At 39.4% G+C, this 7,381-nt stretch overlaps 1 long non-coding RNA gene across 1 annotated transcript; it reads left to right on the top strand.

Moving 5' to 3' along the window:
* Window positions 1-2,170: 2,170 nt before the first annotated feature.
* Window positions 2,171-6,925, top strand: LOC113956608. Its single transcript, XR_003530896.1, has 3 exons — window positions 2,171-2,319; window positions 6,341-6,468; window positions 6,840-6,925. It is a non-coding gene; the product is annotated as an uncharacterized LOC113956608 (long non-coding RNA).
* The last annotated feature ends 456 nt before the right edge of the window (window positions 6,926-7,381 follow it).

The following is a 7,381-nucleotide window of genomic DNA, read 5'->3' on the forward strand; positions in this document are numbered from 1 at the left end:
ATCCTGTGTTACACAGTGACACCTTTGCTCTTGTCAGTTTTAGGGAGTCCTGCAAGTACATTACATTGCTTTCGAAGTGACTTTTTTTGGACATAAAATCCAAGCCTAAAAAGGGAAAATGTCTGATAGGTGCAGGTTTGTAAGTCTGCAACTTATTTCTGTTTAAACTAAGAGCAGAACTCATACCTCTTTCAGAGGAGCAAGATATTGACTTTTAAATATTTAGTTAGAATCTGAAAGGAAATGGATCCTGCATTCCTTGCAAATCCTAAATTGTCTGTGAAAACAGTGGGATTTGGTAGGAGGAAAGAAATCTAAAATTAAGCTCTGTTTTGCAGTGGGATGATGCTAGTTCTGGGAGGGTTGATTTTTAGGCACTAGACATGAATTAAATTCATCTTTCTCAAAGCCCTGGTTCAGTCCTACTGAGGAGAACTGGCAAAGTGTTCTTGTGCTAGGCCTGAACGGAGCCCTTGGTTCTTCAAGAAGCCTGTGCTTCAGCCCCGTGTTTAAAAGAGAACTTTTAGCCTGCAGAGGGTGTACCTAATCAACAGTGGGCTTTTGAGCCCTTCCAACTCCTCTTATTCTGTAGCTACAGTTTGTCATTACACTGCCATTTGATAAGTCAGACAAACTGTCTCATCCGATGACTCTCATCCTGTCATTCCTCTTAGGGAAATACAAAACAATAGTAATAAATCAGTACCGGTATGGCCAGAAGTATTTTAAGACAGTGGCAATTGGATCAGTTCTTGGACGGTTTAGGAGCATATTTTCCTGTTGTTTCCATTTTTAGACCCAGACTTCTAAAATCCTGACAGCCTGACTCTTTTTTCCTGTGAGTCACACAAAGGAATAAATTTTTAATTACAAGATGTGCAGAGCCCAGGGTTCGAAACCTTGGAGTCCTCTTCTGTCAGAGGTTCTAAAACCTGCTATGGAAAGATCCATCTCAGACATTGGAGTAGCTCCCTGTGGTTGCAGTGTTTGGGTCACACTCATCTCTGGGAGACCAGAGCTCACTCAGCAGTAGCACCACAGAAGTTTCCTGTAAGTACATCTGCTGTACATACACACATTCTGATATAAATACGGAATCACAGCATAGGGACTCTTACAACAATGCAGTGAGGACAAAGTATTAAAAAAAAAAAAGAAAAAGAAATTAAGCAGTCTGCAGACTGTGGCAGTTTTGTGACCAGTGGGCTTTAATAATTGATTTTTGCTTTGTTAATTTGGCAGTACTGAACGTGAGTAACTGTAGTGTTCAGATCAGACAAATACGTGGGAAAGAGCACACTGACGAAAATCCCTCAGAAGATAAGCACATGTTTCACAGTAACATGAGTGTGTGCAGCCACATCCTGGACTGAAAGAATTAAAGTTGGGGCTGACAGCGGCGATCTCTTCCTTCACTGCTCGTTGGCTTGCCCTATGCATTTTGATGGAGACCCTCAGACATGGAGAAGTAACTTACCCATTGTACAACTCCCATATCTGGTAAATTTTCTTTTGAAGCTTGCAGAGTGCTTTATGACAGGCTAAACTTGAAAGAATAGAAGGAAGCCAACAACAGTGGATGAAATAGTATGATTTAATAGTTTTTGCATATGAAATAGCTGGCTAAAAGATCACGTATTCTTAAATAAGAGGGTTTTTATATCAACAGCTAATGTCTAATCTCAAAAATTAGGGTCTGATCTCAAGGCAAAGCAGAATGTCTGCTTTTTTAATTATATCCATTTAACTAGAAGTAAAGCTATGGATTTTAGTGGGATGAAGGTGATTCTGTATCTTTTGCTCTCTAATCCAAAAATATATAGTATAGTCTTTAGTCTGAAGTTTGGGCAGAACCTTAAATATGTATTTGTCCAGGTTTATTCTAGATTTTGACCTTCTTAAGGTTAACAGTTTGTTTTAAATTGGAAAAAGTCATTGTCAGACTATTAGTTTATCTTGCACGTGGGTAGAGACAGAGGCTAATCTGGGAAAGTTTTGTGTCTGGCTTTGTTTTAGAAGCTGTAGCATTTTGTAGGCTTGGCCCCATACCGGCTACACCACTGGGCTTGTGGAAAGTTGGAACTGAACCCCTACTTTTTCCTTTGTCTCTTGCATTGCCGTTTTTGTATTTTTTAATTTCTTCCCTTTTTGCTTCTCCTTTCCAGAGGTGAGACACCTCAGTGGATGGGTCACTGTGACAATGAGGTTGCTACAAACAGACACTGTGACTCTGCTTCTCCCAGCGACCATCAAAGGCTACGCTGTGTGCAAATCTGAATGCACAACAGGAATCCACAGGAACCCTGGGGGCACAGAAAGGTACCCTGCTTAAATTCTAACTGAGACTTATAATTGATTTTATAAACTGGTTTTCTTTTAGAAGGCTCTTTTTACAACAAGATCACAGTTTGGAATGTGCAGTAATAACATCACAAAAGATGGAATTGTGGTCAAGAGGTCTGGGGGGGGGGGGGAACACTGATAGAATGCTCCTCAAGTGCATGGTTTGGGTTAACAGTAACCAGCAGAGAAAATGGCTTTTTAACACATAGGATTTGAGACCACCTCATGGGAAGAGATGATATCAAACCCCATGGAAATCACACCTAGTTTAGTTTAGAGACTTGAATGTGTTACCAGAAAGTCCTCTTAAGATTCTACTTACCCTTTTTCATCGAAGCCTCCTATCTGTATATTCCCTAACAGAAAGGAGTCTTCTAGATATCTGTTTGCACAACTTTCTAGTTAGGCTTGTTGATAATTAATCTGGATAAATCCATGTGCAGAAACTTCTCATTATCATTCTTTCAAAGCGTGATATAGGACCATCAAGAGATGTTTGTTTATAGATATTTTCCATTTCGTGGTTTCTGCCATGTGTATGTCACGGCGAGATTGAAGGTATAGTTTAGCTAAACTTTCAAATTTTAAAAACTAGTGCTTGGCGTTCCACTGCTTGATCTTGATAATTGCCTTTTGTACGTAAAAACGTTGGTGCAAAATGTAATAAATGTCCTGAAATAAATATTTTAATTGATAGTATCACAGTTTCCATAATTTCTTTGTCTTGTTTTATTGTTTGTTCATGTGGGTTTTGTTTTTCTTTTTTTCTGTTATTCCCAGTCCTTGTTCAGCTCTACAAGCACACTGCAAAGTGTCAGGAGGAATAACATATAGCTTGCAGTCCATCATCTGCATTCCCTTTGCATTAGGTGTAACACTGGCATGAAAATTGGAGCCCCTGCTCCAATTTTTCCAGCTGTCTCTGTCTCCCTGTGATCTTTTTGTACAAATTTTCTGGCAAGTCTACAAATATGCACGCTTATATCCCTTTCTTGGGCATGCATATGCATTTTACTATCTCAAAACATGGGTACAACTGAATGAAATCATTAGGGTTTTTTTTTCTCAGTAATTTGAGTGTGTTTGCTGGTGTAGGCAAACATCAGTAAACAGAACATACATACAGTATCAAAAAATACAATATCTTCTTCCTTTGTCCTCTTGCTCTCAGATTTCTATGTAAGTTTGTTTTGTTTTCATTCAAAATGTATGAATAAAGCAATATCAGGATCTTTTCACTGCCATCTTCAGGTCTTATTTATAGAGTGCTTTCACAGCTTCAGGAATTGTTAACTTTTTAGGCAATAAATGTCATCTTGCTTCTGAGGTTACGTTTGTTTTATTTTCCTTAGTAATATTATTGCTTTAAAACTGTAATATGTTTTCTATTTTGGTATTTTTCTGTTGCCCCAAGGGACTTGAGCTGTAACAAGGATTTGCATTGGCTACAGTGCTGTTCTTATTCTGCACATGGTTATGGGTAGACAGGAGAGAGTGCCAGGGCTGAACATGATATTCTAGTGGAACAGCTTGTGCCAAGATTTGGGCTTGAACAATTTGGAGGAGACATGATGTCACTGTCTCTGTAAAGTGAATTTGAACAGGACAGTTGTACTGTATTTTGGGCATGTGTTTTAAAAATAACAATTAAAATAATATCTTGTGTGTTTCCTTATTTTTTTTTGTCTTTGCTCTCTGGTTTCACAGCCTTTGCACTGCATTTCTTGTGTCCTGGTGGTATTTCTGTTTCATTATTTTTCAAGCGGAGTTTGATGACACTGATTTAGCAGTTTCTCACAGTTCACTGCTCCAGTTTTCATCAAATTATACTTGTAGTTATACTAGACACTTTCATCATCAATTTCCATATGCCTCAAAGACATGCAGGGACCAGTTTGCCAGCACTGAACTCAAATGCCAGACAATAACTGGAATACAGGATTTCTTTTCCTAGGGTGTCTGAGACAAAGAGCGTAGAATCCTTCAGTTTTTAGCAAGTGTTTTCAGCCTGAATGCATTAAAAATGTAGACAATAACTGCTATGAAATATTGGTTTTGGAATGTCAAATCAAGGGATAAAAATTAACATTGGTTAAACTGTAAGACCTTAGCCATTTCTTTCCAGAAACCTACCTTACATTAGAGAGCACTGCTTTTAAATTTAAGGTTCTCTCTTTCCCCACAGAATCAGAGGATTCATAAGCAACCTGAACTATATTTTCTGTACAGCTAAGTTTGATAACTATGATAATTAACACACAATAAACATTTCACCTTCAGGCTCTAGGTTTACGTGTACCTTCAGATCAGCAACGTTACTGGGGACATTTAAAGTGACAAGACTCCTGAGAATGACTGTGAAAGTCTTTTCCTTCATTTAGGGGGTCTTGGTTGCTCAGATTTGAAAGATGTCCGTGTTGGAACCCCTGACACCTTTAAAGGTTTTCTGTTACGTTCATCCTGCAATTTTCTGCGGAGGGACCACAGTTCCGACACAAAAGATAATCTGGATTTTGTAAACTGGAACTAGATGTAGATGTGCTGGAGACCATGGTTCTTAATGTCTGTCAAAAGCATAAAGTTAATTATGCAAGGCATGAAGTGAAGCTCTATTTCTTTAGATGTAAAGAGGTTAACTCTGAGTAACTGTTGACAATAGTCATTATCATCAGATGAATTTGCCATTAAATCTGTAGTCCTCAAAAAATGTCTTCAAGATAGCACAGGAGTAATAGTCTCACTTCTGCCCTACCATGTAAATTGCTTTACTTGCACTGAGAGGCAAATCTATTTCAGTTTTGGAGTTTGCTTTCCACATGGAATTTTGACCGATGTTGAGAATTTTGCACACAACTTTCAGTGCAATAGGGACCTTCTCTCAGGACTAGAGAGAAGAATTTTTCTCTGTCTGCAGGAATTTCAGTTTGTGGAGTCTGCCATTTGTAGAATGCACTCAGTGTGATAGAAAACCACTTCACTAGATCTCCTCTCTGAAGTCAGAAGGACACGGGTGGAGTGAGAGTGTGACTTCTCAAAAGTTGTGCAGACACAGTTCGTATTACATCCAGGAACAGAAACATAGTGTGGCCAGGGCCTGCCACAGGGGGAGATAATCTGTGTGATGAAGAGGGAAGGGAGTTGTTGAACAAGTTAAAGGTCAAGGAGAGGAGAAATTTGTAATACACTCTACTGTAATACTAATGCCTGTTTCCTGACACACCACCAAGTTTTGGAATTATTTGGTGCAGTGGGCTCTAAGTGCCTGAACTGCAGACAAATTAAACTAAGGGTTTTCTCATGCTTTGGCTTTGACCCAATGTGTTATAGACCAATTAAATCATAAAATGATCATTTGTGGAAAAGGGCATCCACCTTCTTCTAAACAGGTAAATTGTTATGCATTACACAGAGTGTTTAAACACCTCACATTACTCCCACAGTTGTGTATTCCCTGTCACAGCTCATTTACCAGAAGGTGACCCCCAAAAACCTTTACTTGTAGTGTGCCCTGAGCCTTCGGTGTTTGGGAGTTCCTGTAGTAATGTCTTTGCAGTAACTGCTCTCCATCAAACAACACTTGGATCTTTATGTACATACAAAACTGAAGTCACTGCCTGCTCTGTTATGAAGGAATAAATCACCCATATATCCTTCTCAGTTTTGAAAAAAGAATGTTCAGTGGAATGTTCCAGAAAAAAAAAAAAAAAAAGGAGTGTTTTTTTCTCTAGGTAACTTGACTGTCATTTACACTGGGATTTTTTAGAAGGGCGAATGACTCACCTACAACCTTTTTTGCATAATTTTTTATTTCTAGAGAGGATGAATAGGAAAGTTCCAATCAAATATTTAATTTATTTTAAACGGGCAAGGCAGCAGACAAAGTTCTGGTCCATCAAATATAAAAAGACTGCCCAGAGAGCAACTAGTGATATCTCCTTCATTAGTCTTACCTGATGCTCTTTCAGCATTGCAATGCCGTGCTCCTCTGTGTCTGCAGGTTCTGACAGAAGGTGCAAATTTCACTTCCTCTGGAGAATTGTCATTTCCCTCCAAAAGCTGGTGGGCTTCTCTGGAGGGGTCATGGAGTCTTCTTGAAGGTGTAGTGTTTGCTGGAGTGTTGAACAGGTTAGTGTATGGGCCCTTGTTTGTGAGAGCAAAAGTGGGATGAAAATTCATAATGGGACAGAATACAAAAACCAAAAGACAAGAGGCAATTTTTTTTTTTCAGCTTCTAGGATTCAATTAACTCCCAGTTCCAGTCTGTGATTTTGTTCAGGATTTTCATAGATTATACTATGATCTTCTGTTGTTTTCATGTTGTTGGCCAGCATGCATGCCAAATGCTCTGTGACTTATGGACTACAAGCGAAGAGGGAGAGCAGTGGAGAACTTTAAATCTATCCAACTATATCCAGCAAATTTGGAATGTTGTGGGACTCAGTGGGGCATTAAGCCTAAACTAATGCAGTTTTCTCGTGTTGTCTTCTGTTCCACAGTTAGCGAAGAATTTCTGCTGTAATGAGGGGAACGAGCCTGTTAAGTTATGGGTTTTGGCAGAACTGCAGTGATCTGTATTAACATGCTGAGTCCAGTGACTTTTGGTGTAGACTGCTACCAGTGCCTGTCCACTGGATCAAACTCTACTTTCTTAAAATGTTACCCAACCAAAATACACATTGTTTGGTACTCCACCCTCATACCCCACTCTCTGCAGGCCGAAAGTGAACTCTGTCTGCAATGCAAATGAGAGCCCTCGATGCTCTGGTCTTAAAATGTCTAAAAAGTCCATGTACTGAAACAAACAAATGAAAACTCCTCTGACACTGTGTCCAAAAGAAAAGATAGTGTGAAACACTGGCCTAACTTCTTGTGAAACTGTAGCACACCCTGTGCTGGTGTTGGTCTCACACTGCAGACAGAGGCAGTCTCCCATGTGCCAGTGTAGGCACTCCAGGGACTGTGCTGTGGACTAGACTGGGGAACTGACCTGCCTTGAAACCCTTTTTGGAAGGAGGCTTTTTTAAAAAAATGAATTTGT

The sequence above is a fragment of the Corapipo altera genome, unplaced genomic scaffold (genome assembly GCF_003945725.1).
Source record: "Corapipo altera isolate COAL_440 unplaced genomic scaffold, ASM394572v1 100, whole genome shotgun sequence".
NCBI classification, from domain to species: Eukaryota; Metazoa; Chordata; class Aves; order Passeriformes; family Pipridae; genus Corapipo; species Corapipo altera.